Consider the following 24743-nt stretch of genomic DNA (forward strand, 5'->3'; position numbering starts at 1 on the left):
TTCTTCTTCAAAGCAAAAAGATTTTATCTTCAAATACAAGAACTTTTCGTGGTTTTGTTGATTTTCAGCAAATGAACATATTTCAGCGAGGGAGAAGTTTTTTCTTTAATAGCGTCAGATTTTATCTTAAAATACAAGAACTTTTCGTGGTTCTTGTCAATTTTTGTTGGTTTTCATCCAATGAACTTATTTCAGTCAGCTAGATCTTTCTTCTTCAAAGCAAAAAGATTTTATCTTCAAATACAAGAACTTTTCGTGGTTTTGTTGATTTTCAGCAAATTAACATATTTCAGCGAGGGAGAAGTTTTTTCTTTAATAGCGTCAGATTTTATCTTAAAATACAAGAACTTTTCGTGGTTCTTGTCAATTTTTGTTGGTTTTCATCCAATGAACTTATTTCACTCAGCCAGATCTTTCTTCTTCAAAGCAAAAATATTTTATCTTCAAATACAAGAACTTTTCGTGGTTTTGTTGATTTTCAGCAAATGAACATATTTCAGCGAGGGAGAAGTTTTTTCTTTAATAGCGTCAGATTTAATGTTAAAATACAAAAACTTTTCGTGGTTCTTGTCAATTTTTGTTGATTTTCATCAAATGAACTTATTTCAGTCAGCTAGATCTTTCTTCTTCAAAGCAAAAAGATTTTATCTTCAAATACAAGAACTTTTCGTGGTTTTGTTGATTTTCAGCAAATGAACATATTTCAGCGAGGGAGAAGTTTTTTCTTTAATAGCGTCAGATTTTATCTTAAAATACAAGAACTTTTCGTGGTACTTGTCAATTTTTGTTGGTTTTCATCCAATGAACTTATTTCAGTCAGCTAGATCTTTCTTCTTCAAAGCAAAAAGATTTTATCTTCAAATACAAGAACTTTTCGTGGTTTTGTTGATTTTCAGCAAATGAACATATTTCAGCGAGCTAGAAGTTTTTTCTTCAATAGCGTAAGATTTTATCTTAAAATACAAGAACTTTTCGTGGTTCTTGTCAATTTTTGTTAGCTTTCATCTTATTAACTTATTTCAGTCAGCTAGATCTTTCTTCTTCAAAGCAAAAAGATTTTATCTTCAAATACAAGAACTTTTCGTGGTTTTGTTGATTTTCAGCAAATGAACATATTTCAGCGAGGGAGAAGTTTTTTCTTCGATAGCGTAAGATTTTATCTTAAAATACAAGAACTTTTCGTGGTTCTTGTCAATTTTTGTTAGCTTTCATCTTGTTAACTTATTTCAGTCAGCTAGATCTTTCTTCTTCAAAGCAAAAAGATTTTATCTTCAAATACAAGAACTTTTCGTGGTTTTGTTGATTTTCAGCAAATGAACATATTTCAGCGAGCGAGAAGTTTTTTCTTTAATAGCGTCAGATTTTATCTTAAAATACAACAATTTTTCGTGGTTCTTGTCAATTTTTGTTGGTTTTCATCCAATGAACTTATTTCGGTCAGCAAGATCTTTCTTCTTGAAAGCAAAAAGATTTTATCTTCAAATACAAGAACTTTTCGTGGTTTCGTTGATTTTCAGCAAATGAACATATTTCAGCGAGGGAGAAGTTTTTTCTTTAATAGCGTCAGATTTTATCTTAAAATACAAAAACTTTTCGTGGTTCTTGTCAATTTTTGTTGATTTTCATCAAATGAACTTATTTCAGTCAGCAAGATCTTTCTTCTTCAAAGCAAAACGATTTTATCTTCAAATACAAGAACTTTTCGTGGTTTTGTTGATTTTCAGCAAATGAACATATTTCAGCGAGCTAGAAGTTTTTTCTTCAATAGCGTAAGATTTTATCTTAAAATACAAGAACTTTTCGTGGTTCTTCTCAATTTTTGTTAGTTTTCATCTTATGAACTTATTTCAGTCAGCTAGATCTTTCTTCTTCAAAGCAAAAAGATTTTATCTTCAAATACAAGAACTTTTCGTGGTTTTGTTGATTTTCAGCAAATGAACATATTTCAGCGAGGGAGAAGTTTTTTCTTCGATAGCGTAAGATTTTATCTTAAAATACAAGAACTTTTCGTGGTTCTTGTCAATTTTTGTTAGCTTTCATCTTGTTAACTTATTTCAGTCAGCTAGATCTTTCTTCTTCAAAGCAAAAAGATTTTATCTTCAAATACAAGAACTTTTCGTGGTTTTGTTGATTTTCAGCAAATGAACATATTTCAGCGAGCGAGAAGTTTTTTCTTTAATAGCGTCAGATTTTATCTTAAAATACAACAATTTTTCGTGGTTCTTGTCAATTTTTGTTGGTTTTCATCCAATGAACTTATTTCGGTCAGCAAGATCTTTCTTCTTGAAAGCAAAAAGATTTTATCTTCAAATACAAGAACTTTTCGTGGTTTCGTTGATTTTCAGCAAATGAACATATTTCAGCGAGGGAGAAGTTTTTTCTTTAATAGCGTCAGATTTAATGTTAAAATACAAAAACTTTTCGTGGTTCTTGTCAATTTTTGTTGATTTTCATCAAATGAACTTATTTCAGTCAGCTCGATCTTTCTTCTTCAAAGCAAAAAGATTTTATCTTCAAATACAAGAACTTTTCGTGGTTTTGTTGATTTTCAGCAAATGAACATATTTCAGCGAGGGAGAAGTTTTTTCTTTAATAGCGTCAGATTTTATCTTAAAATACAAGAACTTTTCGTGGTTCTTGTCAATTTTTGTTGGTTTTCATCCAATGAACTTATTTCAGTCAGCTAGATCTTTCTTCTTCAAAGCAAAAAGATTTTATCTTCAAATACAAGAACTTTTCGTGGTTTTGTTGATTTTCAGCAAATGAACATATTTCAGCGAGCTAGAAGTTTTTTCTTCAATAGCGTAAGATTTTATCTTAAAATACAAGAACTTTTCGTGGTTCTTGTCAATTTTTGTTAGCTTTCATCTTATTAACTTATTTCAGTCAGCTAGATCTTTCTTCTTCAAAGCAAAAAGATTTTATCTTCAAATACAAGAACTTTTCGTGGTTTTGTTGATTTTCAGCAAATGAACATATTTCAGCGAGGGAGAAGTTTTTTCTTCGATAGCGTAAGATTTTATCTTAAAATACAAGAACTTTTCGTGGTTCTTGTCAATTTTTGTTAGCTTTCATCTTGTCAACTTATTTCAGTCAGCTAGATCTTTCTTCTTCAAAGCAAAAAGATTTTATCTTCAAATACAAGAACTTTTCGTGGTTTTGTTGATTTTCAGCAAATGAACATATTTCAGCGAGCGAGAAGTTTTTTCTTTAATAGCGTCAGATTTTATCTTAAAATACAACAATTTTTCGTGGTTCTTGTCAATTTTTGTTGGTTTTCATCCAATGAACTTATTTCGGTCAGCAAGATCTTTCTTCTTGAAAGCAAAAAGATTTTATCTTCAAATACAAGAACTTTTCGTGGTTTCGTTGATTTTCAGCAAATGAACATATTTCAGCGAGGGAGAAGTTTTTTCTTTAATAGCGTCAGATTTTATCTTAAAATACAAAAACTTTTCGTGGTTCTTGTCAATTTTTGTTGATTTTCATCAAATGAACTTATTTCAGTCAGCAAGATCTTTCTTCTTCAAAGCAAAACGATTTTATCTTCAAATACAAGAACTTTTCGTGGTTTTGTTGATTTTCAGCAAATGAACATATTTCAGCGAGCTAGAAGTTTTTTCTTCAATAGCGTCAGATTTTATCTTAAAATACAAGAACTTTTCGTGGTTCTTGTCAATTTTTGTTAGTTTTCATCTTATGAACTTATTTCAGTCAGCTAGATCTTTCTTCTTCAAAGCAAAAAGATTTTATCTTCAAATACAAGAACTTTTCGTGGTTTTGTTGATTTTCAGCAAATGAACATATTTCAGCGAGGGAGAAGTTTTTTCTTTAATAGCGTCAGATTTTATGTTAAAATACAAAAACTTTTCGTGGTTCTTGTCAATTTTTGTTGATTTTCATCTTATGAACTTATTTCAGTCAGCTAGATCTTTCTTCTTGAAAGCAAAAAGATTTTATCTTCAAATACAAGAACTTTTCGTGGTTTTGTTGATTTTCAGCAAATGAACATATTTCAGCGAGGGAGAAGTTTTTTCTTTAATAGCGTCAGATTTTATCTTAAAATACAAGAACTTTTCGTGGTTCTTGTCAATTTTTGTTGGTTTTCATCCAATGAACTTATTTCAGTCAGCCAGATCTTTCTTCTTCAAAGCAAAAAGATTTTATCTTCAAATACAAGAACTTTTCGTGGTTTTGTTGATTTTCAGCAAATGAACATATTTCAGCGAGGGAGAAGTTTTTTCTTTAATAGCGTCAGATTTTATGTTAAAATACAAAAACTTTTCGTGGTTCTTGTCAATTTTTGTTGATTTTCATCAAATGAACTTATTTCAGTCAGCTAGATCTTTCTTCTTCAAAGCAAAAAGATTTTATCTTCAAATACAAGAACTTTTCGTGGTTTTGTTGATTTTCAGCAAATGAACATATTTCAGCGAGGGAGAAGTTTTTTATTTAATAGCGTCAGATTTTATCTTAAAATACAAGAACTTTTCGTGGTTCTTGTCAATTTTTGTTGGTTTTCATCCAATGAACTTATTTCAGTCAGCTAGATCTTTCTTCTTCAAAGCAAAAAGATTTTATCTTCAAATACAAGAACTTTTCGTTGTTTTGTTGATTTTCAGCAAATGAATATATTTCAGCGAGCTAGAAGTTTTTTCTTCAATAGCGTAAGATTTTATCTTAAAATACAAGAACTTTTCGTGGTTCTTGTCAATTTTTGTTAGCTTTCATCTTATTAACTTATTTCAGTCAGCTAGATCTTTCTTCTTCAAAGCAAAAAGATTTTATCTTCAAATACAAGAACTTTTCGTGGTTTTGTTGATTTTCAGCAAATGAACATATTTCAGCGAGGGAGAAGTTTTTTCTTTAATAGCGTCAGATTTTATCTTAAAATACAAGAACTTTTCGTGGTTCTTGTCAATTTTTGTTGGTTTTCATCCAATGAACTTATTTCAGTCAGCTAGATCTTTCTTCTTCAAAGCAAAAAGATTTTATCTTCAAATACAAGAACTTTTCGTGGTTTTGTTGATTTTCAGCAAATGAACATATTTCAGCGAGGGAGAAGTTTTTTCTTTAATAGCGTCAGATTTTATCTTAAAATACAAGAACTTTTCGTGGTTCTTGTCAATTTTTGTTGGTTTTCATCCAATGAACTTATTTCACTCAGCCAGATCTTTCTTCTTCAAAGCAAAAATATTTTATCTTCAAATACAAGAACTTTTCGTGGTTTTGTTGATTTTCAGCAAATGAACATATTTCAGCGAGGGAGAAGTTTTTTCTTTAATAGCGTCAGATTTAATGTTAAAATACAAAAACTTTTCGTGGTTCTTGTCAATTTTTGTTGATTTTCATCAAATGAACTTATTTCAGTCAGCTAGATCTTTCTTCTTCAAAGCAAAAAGATTTTATCTTCAAATACAAGAACTTTTCGTGGTTTTGTTGATTTTCAGCAAATGAACATATTTCAGCGAGGGAGAAGTTTTTTCTTTAATAGCGTCAGATTTTATCTTAAAATACAAGAACTTTTCGTGGTACTTGTCAATTTTTGTTGGTTTTCATCCAATGAACTTATTTCAGTCAGCTAGATCTTTCTTCTTCAAAGCAAAAAGATTTTATCTTCAAATACAAGAACTTTTCGTGGTTTTGTTGATTTTCAGCAAATGAACATATTTCAGCGAGCTAGAAGTTTTTTCTTCAATAGCGTAAGATTTTATCTTAAAATACAAGAACTTTTCGTGGTTCTTGTCAATTTTTGTTAGCTTTCATCTTATTAACTTATTTCAGTCAGCTAGATCTTTCTTCTTCAAAGCAAAAAGATTTTATCTTCAAATACAAGAACTTTTCGTGGTTTTGTTGATTTTCAGCAAATGAACATATTTCAGCGAGGGAGAAGTTTTTTCTTCGATAGCGTAAGATTTTATCTTAAAATACAAGAACTTTTCGTGGTTCTTGTCAATTTTTGTTAGCTTTCATCTTGTTAACTTATTTCAGTCAGCTAGATCTTTCTTCTTCAAAGCAAAAAGATTTTATCTTCAAATACAAGAACTTTTCGTGGTTTTGTTGATTTTCAGCAAATGAACATATTTCAGCGAGCGAGAAGTTTTTTCTTTAATAGCGTCAGATTTTATCTTAAAATACAACAATTTTTCGTGGTTCTTGTCAATTTTTGTTGGTTTTCATCCAATGAACTTATTTCGGTCAGCAAGATCTTTCTTCTTGAAAGCAAAAAGATTTTATCTTCAAATACAAGAACTTTTCGTGGTTTCGTTGATTTTCAGCAAATGAACATATTTCAGCGAGGGAGAAGTTTTTTCTTTAATAGCGTCAGATTTTATCTTAAAATACAAAAACTTTTCGTGGTTCTTGTCAATTTTTGTTGATTTTCATCAAATGAACTTATTTCAGTCAGCAAGATCTTTCTTCTTCAAAGCAAAACGATTTTATCTTCAAATACAAGAACTTTTCGTGGTTTTGTTGATTTTCAGCAAATGAACATATTTCAGCGAGCTAGAAGTTTTTTCTTCAATAGCGTAAGATTTTATCTTAAAATACAAGAACTTTTCGTGGTTCTTCTCAATTTTTGTTAGTTTTCATCTTATGAACTTATTTCAGTCAGCTAGATCTTTCTTCTTCAAAGCAAAAAGATTTTATCTTCAAATACAAGAACTTTTCGTGGTTTTGTTGATTTTCAGCAAATGAACATATTTCAGCGAGGGAGAAGTTTTTTCTTTAATAGCGTCAGATTTTATCTTAAAATACAAGAACTTTTCGTGGTTCTTGTCAATTTTTGTTGGTTTTCATCCAATGAACTTATTTCAGTCAGCTAGATCTTTCTTCTTCAAAGCAAAAAGATTTTATCTTCAAATACAAGAACTTTTCGTGGTTTTGTTGATTTTCAGCAAATGAACATATTTCAGCGAGCGAGAAGTTTTTTCTTCAATAGCGTAAGATTTTATCTTAAAATACAAGAACTTTTCGTGGTTCTTGTCAATTTTTGTTAGCTTTCATCTTATTAACTTATTTCAGTCAGCTAGATCTTTCTTCTTCAAAGCAAAAAGATTTTATCTTCAAATACAAGAACTTTTCGTGGTTTTGTTGATTTTCAGCAAATGAACATATTTCAGCGAGCGAGAAGTTTTTTCTTTAATAGCGTCAGATTTTATCTTAAAATACAACAATTTTTCGTGGTTCTTGTCAATTTTTGTTGGTTTTCATCCAATGAACTTATTTCGGTCAGCAAGATCTTTCTTCTTGAAAGCAAAAAGATTTTATCTTCAAATACAAGAACTTTTCGTGGTTTCGTTGATTTTCAGCAAATGAACATATTTCAGCGAGGGAGAAGTTTTTTCTTTAATAGCGTCAGATTTTATCTTAAAATACAAAAACTTTTCGTGGTTCTTGTCAATTTTTGTTGATTTTCATCAAATGAACTTATTTCAGTCAGCAAGATCTTTCTTCTTCAAAGCAAAACGATTTTATCTTCAAATACAAGAACTTTTCGTGGTTTTGTTGATTTTCAGCAAATGAACATATTTCAGCGAGCTAGAAGTTTTTTCTTCAATAGCGTCAGATTTTATCTTAAAATACAAGAACTTTTCGTGGTTCTTGTCAATTTTTGTTAGTTTTCATCTTATGAACTTATTTCAGTCAGCTAGATCTTTCTTCTTCAAAGCAAAAAGATTTTATCTTCAAATACAAGAACTTTTCGTGGTTTTGTTGATTTTCAGCAAATGAACATATTTCAGCGAGGGAGAAGTTTTTTCTTTAATAGCGTCAGATTTTATGTTAAAATACAAAAACTTTTCGTGGTTCTTGTCAATTTTTGTTGATTTTCATCTTATGAACTTATTTCAGTCAGCTAGATCTTTCTTCTTGAAAGCAAAAAGATTTTATCTTCAAATACAAGAACTTTTCGTGGTTTTGTTGATTTTCAGCAAATGAACATATTTCAGCGAGGGAGAAGTTTTTTCTTTAATAGCGTCAGATTTTATCTTAAAATACAAGAACTTTTCGTGGTTCTTGTCAATTTTTGTTGGTTTTCATCCAATGAACTTATTTCAGTCAGCCAGATCTTTCTTCTTCAAAGCAAAAAGATTTTATCTTCAAATACAAGAACTTTTCGTGGTTTTGTTGATTTTCAGCAAATGAACATATTTCAGCGAGGGAGAAGTTTTTTCTTTAATAGCGTCAGATTTTATGTTAAAATACAAAAACTTTTCGTGGTTCTTGTCAATTTTTGTTGATTTTCATCAAATGAACTTATTTCAGTCAGCTAGATCTTTCTTCTTCAAAGCAAAAAGATTTTATCTTCAAATACAAGAACTTTTCGTGGTTTTGTTGATTTTCAGCAAATGAACATATTTCAGCGAGGGAGAAGTTTTTTATTTAATAGCGTCAGATTTTATCTTAAAATACAAGAACTTTTCGTGGTTCTTGTCAATTTTTGTTGGTTTTCATCCAATGAACTTATTTCAGTCAGCTAGATCTTTCTTCTTCAAAGCAAAAAGATTTTATCTTCAAATACAAGAACTTTTCGTTGTTTTGTTGATTTTCAGCAAATGAATATATTTCAGCGAGCTAGAAGTTTTTTCTTCAATAGCGTAAGATTTTATCTTAAAATACAAGAACTTTTCGTGGTTCTTGTCAATTTTTGTTAGCTTTCATCTTATTAACTTATTTCAGTCAGCTAGATCTTTCTTCTTCAAAGCAAAAAGATTTTATCTTCAAATACAAGAACTTTTCGTGGTTTTGTTGATTTTCAGCAAATGAACATATTTCAGCGAGGGAGAAGTTTTTTCTTTAATAGCGTCAGATTTTATCTTAAAATACAAGAACTTTTCGTGGTTCTTGTCAATTTTTGTTGGTTTTCATCCAATGAACTTATTTCAGTCAGCTAGATCTTTCTTCTTCAAAGCAAAAAGATTTTATCTTCAAATACAAGAACTTTTCGTGGTTTTGTTGATTTTCAGCAAATGAACATATTTCAGCGAGGGAGAAGTTTTTTCTTTAATAGCGTCAGATTTTATCTTAAAATACAAGAACTTTTCGTGGTTCTTGTCAATTTTTGTTGGTTTTCATCCAATGAACTTATTTCACTCAGCCAGATCTTTCTTCTTCAAAGCAAAAATATTTTATCTTCAAATACAAGAACTTTTCGTGGTTTTGTTGATTTTCAGCAAATGAACATATTTCAGCGAGGGAGAAGTTTTTTCTTTAATAGCGTCAGATTTAATGTTAAAATACAAAAACTTTTCGTGGTTCTTGTCAATTTTTGTTGATTTTCATCAAATGAACTTATTTCAGTCAGCTAGATCTTTCTTCTTCAAAGCAAAAAGATTTTATCTTCAAATACAAGAACTTTTCGTGGTTTTGTTGATTTTCAGCAAATGAACATATTTCAGCGAGGGAGAAGTTTTTTCTTTAATAGCGTCAGATTTTATCTTAAAATACAAGAACTTTTCGTGGTACTTGTCAATTTTTGTTGGTTTTCATCCAATGAACTTATTTCAGTCAGCTAGATCTTTCTTCTTCAAAGCAAAAAGATTTTATCTTCAAATACAAGAACTTTTCGTGGTTTTGTTGATTTTCAGCAAATGAACATATTTCAGCGAGCTAGAAGTTTTTTCTTCAATAGCGTAAGATTTTATCTTAAAATACAAGAACTTTTCGTGGTTCTTGTCAATTTTTGTTAGCTTTCATCTTATTAACTTATTTCAGTCAGCTAGATCTTTCTTCTTCAAAGCAAAAAGATTTTATCTTCAAATACAAGAACTTTTCGTGGTTTTGTTGATTTTCAGCAAATGAACATATTTCAGCGAGGGAGAAGTTTTTTCTTCGATAGCGTAAGATTTTATCTTAAAATACAAGAACTTTTCGTGGTTCTTGTCAATTTTTGTTAGCTTTCATCTTGTTAACTTATTTCAGTCAGCTAGATCTTTCTTCTTCAAAGCAAAAAGATTTTATCTTCAAATACAAGAACTTTTCGTGGTTTTGTTGATTTTCAGCAAATGAACATATTTCAGCGAGCGAGAAGTTTTTTCTTTAATAGCGTCAGATTTTATCTTAAAATACAACAATTTTTCGTGGTTCTTGTCAATTTTTGTTGGTTTTCATCCAATGAACTTATTTCGGTCAGCAAGATCTTTCTTCTTGAAAGCAAAAAGATTTTATCTTCAAATACAAGAACTTTTCGTGGTTTCGTTGATTTTCAGCAAATGAACATATTTCAGCGAGGGAGAAGTTTTTTCTTTAATAGCGTCAGATTTTATCTTAAAATACAAAAACTTTTCGTGGTTCTTGTCAATTTTTGTTGATTTTCATCAAATGAACTTATTTCAGTCAGCAAGATCTTTCTTCTTCAAAGCAAAACGATTTTATCTTCAAATACAAGAACTTTTCGTGGTTTTGTTGATTTTCAGCAAATGAACATATTTCAGCGAGCTAGAAGTTTTTTCTTCAATAGCGTAAGATTTTATCTTAAAATACAAGAACTTTTCGTGGTTCTTCTCAATTTTTGTTAGTTTTCATCTTATGAACTTATTTCAGTCAGCTAGATCTTTCTTCTTCAAAGCAAAAAGATTTTATCTTCAAATACAAGAACTTTTCGTGGTTTTGTTGATTTTCAGCAAATGAACATATTTCAGCGAGGGAGAAGTTTTTTCTTCGATAGCGTAAGATTTTATCTTAAAATACAAGAACTTTTCGTGGTTCTTGTCAATTTTTGTTAGCTTTCATCTTGTTAACTTATTTCAGTCAGCTAGATCTTTCTTCTTCAAAGCAAAAAGATTTTATCTTCAAATACAAGAACTTTTCGTGGTTTTGTTGATTTTCAGCAAATGAACATATTTCAGCGAGCGAGAAGTTTTTTCTTTAATAGCGTCAGATTTTATCTTAAAATACAACAATTTTTCGTGGTTCTTGTCAATTTTTGTTGGTTTTCATCCAATGAACTTATTTCGGTCAGCAAGATCTTTCTTCTTGAAAGCAAAAAGATTTTATCTTCAAATACAAGAACTTTTCGTGGTTTCGTTGATTTTCAGCAAATGAACATATTTCAGCGAGGGAGAAGTTTTTTCTTTAATAGCGTCAGATTTAATGTTAAAATACAAAAACTTTTCGTGGTTCTTGTCAATTTTTGTTGATTTTCATCAAATGAACTTATTTCAGTCAGCTCGATCTTTCTTCTTCAAAGCAAAAAGATTTTATCTTCAAATACAAGAACTTTTCGTGGTTTTGTTGATTTTCAGCAAATGAACATATTTCAGCGAGGGAGAAGTTTTTTCTTTAATAGCGTCAGATTTTATCTTAAAATACAAGAACTTTTCGTGGTTCTTGTCAATTTTTGTTGGTTTTCATCCAATGAACTTATTTCAGTCAGCTAGATCTTTCTTCTTCAAAGCAAAAAGATTTTATCTTCAAATACAAGAACTTTTCGTGGTTTTGTTGATTTTCAGCAAATGAACATATTTCAGCGAGCTAGAAGTTTTTTCTTCAATAGCGTAAGATTTTATCTTAAAATACAAGAACTTTTCGTGGTTCTTGTCAATTTTTGTTAGCTTTCATCTTATTAACTTATTTCAGTCAGCTAGATCTTTCTTCTTCAAAGCAAAAAGATTTTATCTTCAAATACAAGAACTTTTCGTGGTTTTGTTGATTTTCAGCAAATGAACATATTTCAGCGAGGGAGAAGTTTTTTCTTCGATAGCGTAAGATTTTATCTTAAAATACAAGAACTTTTCGTGGTTCTTGTCAATTTTTGTTAGCTTTCATCTTGTCAACTTATTTCAGTCAGCTAGATCTTTCTTCTTCAAAGCAAAAAGATTTTATCTTCAAATACAAGAACTTTTCGTGGTTTTGTTGATTTTCAGCAAATGAACATATTTCAGCGAGCGAGAAGTTTTTTCTTTAATAGCGTCAGATTTTATCTTAAAATACAACAATTTTTCGTGGTTCTTGTCAATTTTTGTTGGTTTTCATCCAATGAACTTATTTCGGTCAGCAAGATCTTTCTTCTTGAAAGCAAAAAGATTTTATCTTCAAATACAAGAACTTTTCGTGGTTTCGTTGATTTTCAGCAAATGAACATATTTCAGCGAGGGAGAAGTTTTTTCTTTAATAGCGTCAGATTTTATCTTAAAATACAAAAACTTTTCGTGGTTCTTGTCAATTTTTGTTGATTTTCATCAAATGAACTTATTTCAGTCAGCAAGATCTTTCTTCTTCAAAGCAAAACGATTTTATCTTCAAATACAAGAACTTTTCGTGGTTTTGTTGATTTTCAGCAAATGAACATATTTCAGCGAGCTAGAAGTTTTTTCTTCAATAGCGTCAGATTTTATCTTAAAATACAAGAACTTTTCGTGGTTCTTGTCAATTTTTGTTAGTTTTCATCTTATGAACTTATTTCAGTCAGCTAGATCTTTCTTCTTCAAAGCAAAAAGATTTTATCTTCAAATACAAGAACTTTTCGTGGTTTTGTTGATTTTCAGCAAATGAACATATTTCAGCGAGGGAGAAGTTTTTTCTTTAATAGCGTCAGATTTTATGTTAAAATACAAAAACTTTTCGTGGTTCTTGTCAATTTTTGTTGATTTTCATCTTATGAACTTATTTCAGTCAGCTAGATCTTTCTTCTTGAAAGCAAAAAGATTTTATCTTCAAATACAAGAACTTTTCGTGGTTTTGTTGATTTTCAGCAAATGAACATATTTCAGCGAGGGAGAAGTTTTTTCTTTAATAGCGTCAGATTTTATCTTAAAATACAAGAACTTTTCGTGGTTCTTGTCAATTTTTGTTGGTTTTCATCCAATGAACTTATTTCAGTCAGCCAGATCTTTCTTCTTCAAAGCAAAAAGATTTTATCTTCAAATACAAGAACTTTTCGTGGTTTTGTTGATTTTCAGCAAATGAACATATTTCAGCGAGGGAGAAGTTTTTTCTTTAATAGCGTCAGATTTTATGTTAAAATACAAAAACTTTTCGTGGTTCTTGTCAATTTTTGTTGATTTTCATCAAATGAACTTATTTCAGTCAGCTAGATCTTTCTTCTTCAAAGCAAAAAGATTTTATCTTCAAATACAAGAACTTTTCGTGGTTTTGTTGATTTTCAGCAAATGAACATATTTCAGCGAGGGAGAAGTTTTTTATTTAATAGCGTCAGATTTTATCTTAAAATACAAGAACTTTTCGTGGTTCTTGTCAATTTTTGTTGGTTTTCATCCAATGAACTTATTTCAGTCAGCTAGATCTTTCTTCTTCAAAGCAAAAAGATTTTATCTTCAAATACAAGAACTTTTCGTTGTTTTGTTGATTTTCAGCAAATGAATATATTTCAGCGAGCTAGAAGTTTTTTCTTCAATAGCGTAAGATTTTATCTTAAAATACAAGAACTTTTCGTGGTTCTTGTCAATTTTTGTTAGCTTTCATCTTATTAACTTATTTCAGTCAGCTAGATCTTTCTTCTTCAAAGCAAAAAGATTTTATCTTCAAATACAAGAACTTTTCGTGGTTTTGTTGATTTTCAGCAAATGAACATATTTCAGCGAGGGAGAAGTTTTTTCTTTAATAGCGTCAGATTTTATCTTAAAATACAAGAACTTTTCGTGGTTCTTGTCAATTTTTGTTGGTTTTCATCCAATGAACTTATTTCAGTCAGCTAGATCTTTCTTCTTCAAAGCAAAAAGATTTTATCTTCAAATACAAGAACTTTTCGTGGTTTTGTTGATTTTCAGCAAATGAACATATTTCAGCGAGGGAGAAGTTTTTTCTTTAATAGCGTCAGATTTTATCTTAAAATACAAGAACTTTTCGTGGTTCTTGTCAATTTTTGTTGGTTTTCATCCAATGAACTTATTTCACTCAGCCAGATCTTTCTTCTTCAAAGCAAAAATATTTTATCTTCAAATACAAGAACTTTTCGTGGTTTTGTTGATTTTCAGCAAATGAACATATTTCAGCGAGGGAGAAGTTTTTTCTTTAATAGCGTCAGATTTAATGTTAAAATACAAAAACTTTTCGTGGTTCTTGTCAATTTTTGTTGATTTTCATCAAATGAACTTATTTCAGTCAGCTAGATCTTTCTTCTTCAAAGCAAAAAGATTTTATCTTCAAATACAAGAACTTTTCGTGGTTTTGTTGATTTTCAGCAAATGAACATATTTCAGCGAGGGAGAAGTTTTTTCTTTAATAGCGTCAGATTTTATCTTAAAATACAAGAACTTTTCGTGGTACTTGTCAATTTTTGTTGGTTTTCATCCAATGAACTTATTTCAGTCAGCTAGATCTTTCTTCTTCAAAGCAAAAAGATTTTATCTTCAAATACAAGAACTTTTCGTGGTTTTGTTGATTTTCAGCAAATGAACATATTTCAGCGAGCTAGAAGTTTTTTCTTCAATAGCGTAAGATTTTATCTTAAAATACAAGAACTTTTCGTGGTTCTTGTCAATTTTTGTTAGCTTTCATCTTATTAACTTATTTCAGTCAGCTAGATCTTTCTTCTTCAAAGCAAAAAGATTTTATCTTCAAATACAAGAACTTTTCGTGGTTTTGTTGATTTTCAGCAAATGAACATATTTCAGCGAGGGAGAAGTTTTTTCTTCGATAGCGTAAGATTTTATCTTAAAATACAAGAACTTTTCGTGGTTCTTGTCAATTTTTGTTAGCTTTCATCTTGTTAACTTATTTCAGTCAGCTAGATCTTTCTTCTTCAAAGCAAAAAGATTTTATCTTCAAATACAAGAACTTTTCGTGGTTTTGTTGATTTTCAGCAAATGAACATATTTCAGCGAGCGAGAAGTTTTTTCTTTAATAGCGTCAGATTTTATCTTAAAATACAACAATTTTTCGTGGTTCTTGTCAATTTTTGTTGGTTTTCATCCAATGAACTTATTTCGGTCAGCAAGATCTTTCTTCTTGAAAGCAAAAAGATTTTATCTTCAAATACAATAACTTTTCGTGGTTTCGTTGATTTTCAGCAAATGAACATATTTCAGCGAGGGAGAAGTTTTTTCTTTAATAGCGTCAGATTTTATCTTAAAATACAAAAACTTTTCGTGGTTCTTGTCAATTTTTGTTGATTTTCATCAAATGAACTTATTTCAGTCAGCAAGATCTTTCTTCTTCAAAGCAAAACGATTTTATCTTCAAATACAAGAACTTTTCGTGGTTTTGTTGATTTTCAGCAAATGAACATATTTCAGCGAGCTAGAAGTTTTTTCTTCAATAGCGTAAGATTTTATCTTAAAATACAAGAACTTTTCGTGGTTCTTCTCAATTTTTGTTAGTTTTCATCTTATGAACTTATTTCAGTCAGCTAGATCTTTCTTCTTCAAAGCAAAAAGATTTTATCTTCAAATACAAGAACTTTTCGTGGTTTTGTTGATTTTCAGCAAATGAACATATTTCAGCGAGGGAGAAGTTTTTTCTTTAATAGCGTCAGATTTTATCTTAAAATACAAGAACTTTTCGTGGTTCTTGTCAATTTTTGTTGGTTTTCATCCAATGAACTTATTTCAGTCAGCTAGATCTTTCTTCTTCAAAGCAAAAAGATTTTATCTTCAAATACAAGAACTTTTCGTGGTTTTGTTGATTTTCAGCAAATGAACATATTTCAGCGAGCGAGAAGTTTTTTCTTCAATAGCGTAAGATTTTATCTTAAAATACAAGAACTTTTCGTGGTTCTTGTCAATTTTTGTTAGCTTTCATCTTATTAACTTATTTCAGTCAGCTAGATCTTTCTTCTTCAAAGCAAAAAGATTTTATCTTCAAATACAAGAACTTTTCGTGGTTTTGTTGATTTTCAGCAAATGAACATATTTCAGCGAGGGAGAAGTTTTTTCTTTAATAGCGTCAGATTTTATCTTAAAATACAAGAACTTTTCGTGGTTCTTGTCAATTTTTGTTGGTTTTCATCCAATGAACTTATTTCAGTCAGCTAGATCTTTCTTCTTCAAAGCAAAAAGATTTTATCTTCAAATACAAGAACTTTTCGTGGTTTTGTTGATTTTCAGCAAATGAACATATTTCAGCGAGGGAGAAGTTTTTTCTTTAATAGCGTCAGATTTTATCTTAAAATACAAGAACTTTTCGTGGTTCTTGTCAATTTTTGTTGGTTTTCATCCAATGAACTTATTTCAGTCAGCCAGATCTTTCTTCTTCAAAGCAAAAAGATTTTATCTTCAAATACAAGAACTTTTCGTGGTTTTGTTGATTTTCAGCAAATGAACATATTTCAGCGAGCTAGAAGTTTTTTCTTCAATAGCGTAAGATTTTATCTTAAAATACAAGAACTTTTCGTGGTTCTTGTCAATTTTTGTTAGTTTTCATCTTATGAACTTATTTCAGTCAGCTAGATCTTTCTTCTTCAAAGCAAAAAGATTTTATCTTCAAATACAAGAACTTTTCGTGGTTTTGTTGATTTTCAGCAAATGAACATATTTCAGCGAGGGAGAAGTTTTTTCTTCAATAGCGTCAGATTTTATGTTAAAATACAAAAACTTTTCGTGGTTCTTGTCAATTTTTGTTGATTTTCATCTTATGAACTTATTTCAGTCAGCAAGATCTTTCTTCTTCAAAGCAAAACGATTTTATCTTCAAATACAAGAACTTTTCGTGGTTTTGTTGATTTTCAGCAAATGAACATATTTCAGCGAGCTAGAAGTTTTTTCTTCAATAGCGTCAGATTTTATCTTAAAATACAAGAACTTTTCGTGGTTCTTGTCAATTTTTGTTAGTTTTCATCTTATGAACTTATTTCAGTCAGCTAGATCTTTCTTCTTCAAAGCAAAAAGATTTTATCTTCAAATACAAGAACTTTTCGTGGTTTTGTTGATTTTCAGCAAATGAACATATTTCAGCGAGCGAGAAGTTTTTTCTTTAATAGCGTCAGATTTTATCTTAAAATACAAAAACTTTTCGTGGTTCTTGTCAATTTTTGTTGATTTTCATCTTATGAACTTATTTCAGTCAGCTAGATCTTTCTTCTTGAAAGCAAAAAGATTTTATCTTCAAATACAAGAACTTTTCGTGGTTTTGTTGATTTTCAGCAAATGAACATATTTCAGCGAGGGAGAAGTTTTTTCTTTAATAGCGTCAGATTTTATCTTAAAATACAAGAACTTTTCGTGGTTCTTGTCAATTTTTGTTGGTTTTCATCCAATGAACTTATTTCAGTCAGCCAGATCTTTCTTCTTCAAAGCAAAAAGATTTTATCTTCAAATACAAGAACTTTTCATGGTTTTGTTGATTTTCAGCAAATGAACATATTTCAGCGAGGGAGAAGTTTTTTCTTTAATAGCGTCAGATTTTATGTTAAAATACAAAAACTTTTCGTGGTTCTTGTCAATTTTTGTTGATTTTCATCAAATGAACTTATTTCAGTCAGCTCGATCTTTCTTCTTCAAAGCAAAAAGATTTTATCTTCAAATACAAGAACTTTTCGTGGTTTTGTTGATTTTCAGCAAATGAACATATTTCAGCGAGGGAGAAGTTTTTTCTTTAATAGCGTCAGATTTTATCTTAAAATACAAGAACTTTTCGTGGTTCTTGTCAATTTTTGTTGGTTTTCATCCAATGAACTTATTTCAGTCAGCTAGATCTTTCTTCTTCAAAGCAAAAAGATTTTATCTTCAAATACAAGAACTTTTCGTGGTTTTGTTGATTTTCAGCAAATGAACATATTTCAGCGAGCGAGAAGTTTTTTCTTCAATAGCGTAAGATTTTATCTTAAAATACAAGAACTTTTCGTGGTTCTTGTCAATTTTTGTTAGCTTTCATCTTATTAACTTATTTCAGTCAGCTAGATCTTTCTTCTTCAAAGCAAAAAGATTTTATCTTCAAATACAAGAACTTTTCGTGGTTTTGTTGATTTTCAGCAAATGAACATATTTCAGCGAGGGAGAAGTTTTTTCTTTAATAGCGTCAGATTTTATCTTAAAATACAAGAACTTTTCGTGGTTCTTGTCAATTTTTGTTGGTTTTCATCCAATGAACTTATTTCAGTCAGCTAGATCTTTCTTCTTCAAAGCAAAAAGATTTTATCTTCAAATACAAGAACTTTTCGTGGTTTTGTTGATTTTCAGCAAATGAACATATTTCAGCGAGGGAGAAGTTTTTTCTTTAATAGCGTCAGATTTTATCTTAAAATACAAGAACTTTTCGTGGTTCTTGTCAATTTTTGTTGGTTTTCATCCAATGAACTTATTTCAGTCAGCCAGATCTTTCTTCTTCAAAGCAAAAAGATTTTATCTTCAAATACAAGAACTTTTCGTGGTTTTGTTGATTTTCAGCAAATGAACATATTTCAGCGAGCTAGAAGTTTTTTCTTCAATAGCGTAAGATTTTATCTTAAAATACAAGAACTTTTCGTGGTTCTTGTCAATTTTTGTTAGTTTTCATCTTATGAACTTATTTCAGTCAGCTAGATCTTTCTTCTTCAAAGCAAAAAGATTTTATCTTCAAATACAAGAACTTTTCGTGGTTTTGTTGATTTTCAGCAAATGAACATATTTCAGCGAGGGAGAAGTTTTTTCTTCAATAGCGTCAGATTTTATGTTAAAATACAAAAACTTTTCGTGGTTCTTGTCAATTTTTGTTGATTTTCATCTTATGAACTTATTTCAGTCAGCTAGATCTTTCTTCTTGAAAGCAAAAAGATTTTATCTTCAAATACAAGAACTTTTCGTGGTTTTGTTGATTTTCAGCAAATGAACATATTTCAGCGAGCGAGAAGTTTTTTCTTCAATAGCGTAAGATTTTATCTTAAAATACAAGAACTTTTCGTGGTTCTTGTCAATTTTTGTTAGCTTTCATCTTATTAACTTATTTCAGTCAGCTAGATCTTTCTTCTTCAAAGCAAAAAGATTTTATCTTCAAATACAAGAACTTTTCGTGGTTTTGTTGATTTTCAGCAAATGAACATATTTCAGCGAGGGAGAAGTTTTTTCTTTAATAGCGTCAGATTTTATCTTAAAATACAAAAACTTTTCGTGGTTCTTGTCAATTTTTGTTGGTTTTCATCCAATGAACTTATTTCAGTCAGCTAGATCTTTCTTCTTCAAAGCAAAAAGATTTTATCTTCAAATACAAGAACTTTTCGTGGTTTTGTTGATTTTCAGCAAATGAACATATTTCAGCGAGGGAGAAGTTTTTTCTTTAATAGCGTCAGATTTTATCTTAAAATACAAGAACTTTTCGTGGTTCTTGTCAATTTTTGTTGGTTTTCATCCAATGAACTTATTTCAGTCAGCCAGATCTTTCTTCTTCAAAGCAAAAAGATTTTATCTTCAAATACAAGAACTTTTCGTGGTTTTGTTGATTTTCAGCAAATGAACATATTTCAGCGAGCTAGAAGTTTTTTCTTCAATAGCGTAAGATTTTATCTTAAAATACAAGAACTTTTCGTGGTTCTTGTCAATTTTTGTTAGTTTTCATCTTATGAACTTATTTCAGTCAGCTAGATCTTTCTTCTTCAAAGCAAAAAGATTTTATCTTCAAATACAAGAACTTTTCGTGGTTTTGTTGATTTTCAGCAAATGAACATATTTCAGCGAGGGAGAAGTTTTTTCTTCAATAGCGTCAGATTTTATGTTAAAATACAAAAACTTTTCGTGGTTCTTGTCAATTTTTGTTGATTTTCATCTTATGAACTTATTTCAGTCAGCAAGATCTTTCTTCTTCAAAGCAAAACGATTTTATCTTCAAATACAAGAACTTTTCGTGGTTTTGTTGATTTTCAGCAAATGAACATATTTCAGCGAGCTAGAAGTTTTTTCTTCAATAGCGTCAGATTTTATCTTAAAATACAAGAACTTTTCGTGGTTCTTGTCAATTTTTGTTAGTTTTCATCTTATGAACTTATTTCAGTCAGCTAGATCTTTCTTCTTCAAAGCAAAAAGATTTTATCTTCAAATACAAGAACTTTTCGTGGTTTTGTTGATTTTCAGCAAATGAACATATTTCAGCGAGCGAGAAGTTTTTTCTTTAATAGCGTCAGATTTTATCTTAAAATACAAAAACTTTTCGTGGTTCTTGTCAATTTTTGTTGATTTTCATCTTATGAACTTATTTCAGTCAGCTAGATCTTTCTTCTTGAAAGCAAAAAGATTTTATCTTCAAATACAAGAACTTTTCGTGGTTTTGTTGATTTTCAGCAAATGAACATATTTCAGCGAGGGAGAAGTTTTTTCTTTAATAGCGTCAGATTTTATCTTAAAATACAAGAACTTTTCGTGGTTCTTGTCAATTTTTGTTGGTTTTCATCCAATGAACTTATTTCAGTCAGCCAGATCTTTCTTCTTCAAAGCAAAAAGATTTTATCTTCAAATACAAGAACTTTTCATGGTTTTGTTGATTTTCAGCAAATGAACATATTTCAGCGAGGGAGAAGTTTTTTCTTTAATAGCGTCAGATTTTATGTTAAAATACAAAAACTTTTCGTGGTTCTTGTCAATTTTTGTTGATTTTCATCAAATGAACTTATTTCAGTCAGCTCGATCTTTCTTCTTCAAAGCAAAAAGATTTTATCTTCAAATACAAGAACTTTTCGTGGTTTTGTTGATTTTCAGCAAATGAACATATTTCAGCGAGGGAGAAGTTTTTTCTTTAATAGCGTCAGATTTTATCTTAAAATACAAGAACTTTTCGTGGTTCTTGTCAATTTTTGTTGGTTTTCATCCAATGAACTTATTTCAGTCAGCTAGATCTTTCTTCTTCAAAGCAAAAAGATTTTATCTTCAAATACAAGAACTATTCGTGGTTTTGTTGATTTTCAGCAAATGAACATATTTCAGCGAGCGAGAAGTTTTTTCTTCAATAGCGTAAGATTTTATCTTAAAATACAAGAACTTTTCGTGGTTCTTGTCAATTTTTGTTAGCTTTCATCTTATTAACTTATTTCAGTCAGCTAGATCTTTCTTCTTCAAAGCAAAAAGATTTTATCTTCAAATACAAGAACTTTTCGTGGTTTTGTTGATTTTCAGCAAATGAACATATTTCAGCGAGGGAGAAGTTTTTTCTTTAATAGCGTCAGATTTTATCTTAAAATACAAGAACTTTTCGTGGTTCTTGTCAATTTTTGTTGGTTTTCATCCAATGAACTTATTTCAGTCAGCTAGATCTTTCTTCTTCAAAGCAAAAAGATTTTATCTTCAAATACAAGAACTTTTCGTGGTTTTGTTGATTTTCAGCAAATGAACATATTTCAGCGAGGGAGAAGTTTTTTCTTTAATAGCGTCAGATTTTATCTTAAAATACAAGAACTTTTCGTGGTTCTTGTCAATTTTTGTTGGTTTTCATCCAATGAACTTATTTCAGTCAGCCAGATCTTTCTTCTTCAAAGCAAAAAGATTTTATCTTCAAATACAAGAACTTTTCGTGGTTTTGTTGATTTTCAGCAAATGAACATATTTCAGCGAGCTAGAAGTTTTTTCTTCAATAGCGTAAGATTTTATCTTAAAATACAAGAACTTTTCGTGGTTCTTGTCAATTTTTGTTAGTTTTCATCTTATGAACTTATTTCAGTCAGCTAGATCTTTCTTCTTCAAAGCAAAAAGATTTTATCTTCAAATACAAGAACTTTTCGTGGTTTTGTTGATTTTCAGCAAATGAACATATTTCAGCGAGGGAGAAGTTTTTTCTTCAATAGCGTCAGATTTTATGTTAAAATACAAAAACTTTTCGTGGTTCTTGTCAATTTTTGTTGATTTTCATCTTATGAACTTATTTCAGTCAGCTAGATCTTTCTTCTTGAAAGCAAAAAGATTTTATCTTCAAATACAAGAACTTTTCGTGGTTTTGTTGATTTTCAGCAAATGAACATATTTCAGCGAGGGAGAAGTTTTTTTCTTTAATAGCGTCAGATTTTATCTTAAAATACAAGAACTTTTCGTGGTTCTTGTCAATTTTTGTTGGTTTTCATCCAATGAACTTATTTCAGTCAGCCAGATCTTTCTTCTTCAAAGCAAAAAGATTTTATCTTCAAATACAAGAACTTTTCGTGGTTTTGTTGATTTTCAGCAAATGAACATATTTCAGCGAGGGAGAAGTTTTTTCTTTAATAGCGTCAGATTTTATGTTAAAATACAAAAACTTTTCGTGGTTCTTGTCAATTTTTGTTGATTTTCATCAAATGAACTTATTTCAGTCAGCTAGATCTTTCTTCTTCAAAGCAAAAAGATTTTATCTTCAAATACAAGAACTTTTCGTAGTTTTGTTGATTTTCAGCAAATGAACATATTTCAGCGAGGGAGAAGTTTTTTCTTTAATAGCGTCAGATTTTATCTTAAAATACAAGAACTTTTCGTGGTTCTTGTCAATTTTTGTTGGTTTTCATCCAATGAACTTATTTCAGTCAGCTAGATCTTTCTTCTTCAAAGCAAAAAGATTTTATCTTCAAATACAAGAACTTTTCGTGGTTTTGTTGATTTTCAGCAAATGAACATATTTCAGCGAGCTAGAAGTTTTTTCTTCAATAGCGTAAGATTTTATCTTAAAATACAAGAACTTTTCGTGGTTCTTGTCAATTTTTGTTAGCTTTCATCTTATTAACTTATTTCAGTCAGCTAGATCTTTCTTCTTGAAAGCAAAAAGATTTTATCTTCAAATACAAGAACTTTTCGTGGTTTTGTTGATTTTCAGCAAATGAACATATTTCAGCGAGGGAGAAGTTTTTTCTTTAATAGCGTCAGATTTTATCTTAAAATACAAGAACTTTTCGTGGTTCTTGTCAATTTTTGTTGGTTTTCATCCAATGAACTTATTTCAGTCAGCTAGATCTTTCTTCTTCAAAGCAAAAAGATTTTATCTTCAAATACAAGAACTTTTCGTGGTTTTGTTGATTTTCTGCAAATGAACATATTTCAGCGAGGGAGAAGTTTTTTCTTTAATAGCGTCAGATTTTATCTTAAAATACAAGAACTTTTCGTGGTTCTTGTCAATTTTTGTTGGTTTTCATCCAATGAACTTATTTCAGTCAGCAAGATCTTTCTTCTTGAAAGCAAAAAGATTTTATCTTCAAATACAAGAACTTTTCGTGGTTTCGTTGATTTTCAGCAAATGAACATATTTCAGCGAGGGAGAAGTTTTTTCTTTAATAGCGTCAGATTTTATCTTAAAATACAAGAACTTTTCGTGGTTCTTGTCAATTTTTGTTGGTTTTCATCCAATGAACTTATTTCAGTCAGCCAGATTTTTCTTCTTCAAAGCAAAAAGATTTTATCTTCAAATACAAGAACTTTTCGTGGTTTTGTTGATTTTCAGCAAATGAACATATTTCAGCGAGGGAGAAGTTTTTTCTTTAATAGCGTCAGATTTTATCTTAAAATACAAAAACTTTTCGTGGTTCTTGTCAATTTTTGTTGGTTTTCATCCAATGAACTTATTTCAGTCAGCCAGATCTTTCTTCTTCAAAGCAAAAAGATTTTATCTTCAAATACAAGAACTTTTCGTGGTTTTGTTGATTTTCAGCAAATGAACATATTTCAGCGAGGGAGAAGTTTTTTCTTTAATAGCGTCAGATTTTATCTTAAAATACAAAAACTTTTCGTGGTTCTTGTCAATTTTTGTTGATTTTCATCAAATGAACTTATTTCAGTCAGCAAGATCTTTCTTCTTCAAAGCAAAACGATTTTATCTTCAAATACAAGAACTTTTCGTGGTTTTGTTGATTTTCAGCAAATGAACATATTTCAGCGAGGGAGAAGTTTTTTCTTTAATAGCGTCAGATTTTATCTTAAAATACAAGAACTTTTCGTGGTTCTTGTCAATTTTTGTTGGTTTTCATCCAATGAACTTATTTCAGTCAGCCAGATCTTTCTTCTTCAAAGCAAAAAGATTTTATCTTCAAATACAAGAACTTTTCGTGGTTTTGTTGATTTTCAGCAAATGAACATATTTCAGCGAGCTAGAAGTTTTTTCTTCAATAGCGTAAGATTTTATCTTAAAATACAAGAACTTTTCGTGGTTCTTGTCAATTTTTGTTAGTTTTCATCTTATGAACTTATTTCAGTCAGCTAGATCTTTCTTCTTCAAAGCAAAAAGATTTTATCTTCAAATACAAGAACTTTTCGTGGTTTTGTTGATTTTCAGCAAATGAACATATTTCAGCGAGGGAGAAGTTTTTTCTTCAATAGCGTCAGATTTTATCTTAAAATACAAGAACTTTTCGTGGTTCTTGTCAATTTTTGTTAGCTTTCATCTTATTAACTTATTTCAGTCAGCGAGATCTTTCTTCTTCAAAGCAAAAAGATTTTATCTTCAAATACAAGAACTTTTCGTGGTTTTGTTGATTTTCAGCAAATGAACATATTTCAGCGAGGGAGAAGTTTTTTCTTCGATAGCGTAAGATTTTATCTTAAAATACAAGAACTTTTCGTGGTTCTTGTCAATTTTTGTTAGCTTTCATCTTGTTAACTTATTTCAGTCAGCTAGATCTTTCTTCTTCAAAGCAAAAAGATTTTATCTTCAAATACAAGAACTTTTCGTGGTTTTGTTGATTTTCAGCAAATGAACATATTTCAGCGAGCGAGAAGTTTTTTCTTTAATAGCGTCAGATTTTATCTTAAAATACAACAATTTTTCGTGGTTCTTGTCAATTTTTGTTGGTTTTCATCCAATGAACTTATTTCGGTCAGCAAGATCTTTCTTCTTGAAAGCAAAAAGATTTTATCTTCAAATACAAGAACTTTTCGTGGTTTCGTTGATTTTCAGCAAATGAACATATTTCAGCGAGGGAGAAGTTTTTTCTTTAA

The sequence above is a fragment of the Heptranchias perlo genome, unplaced genomic scaffold (assembly GCF_035084215.1).
Source record: "Heptranchias perlo isolate sHepPer1 unplaced genomic scaffold, sHepPer1.hap1 HAP1_SCAFFOLD_76, whole genome shotgun sequence".
Classification (NCBI taxonomy): Eukaryota; Metazoa; Chordata; class Chondrichthyes; order Hexanchiformes; family Hexanchidae; genus Heptranchias; species Heptranchias perlo.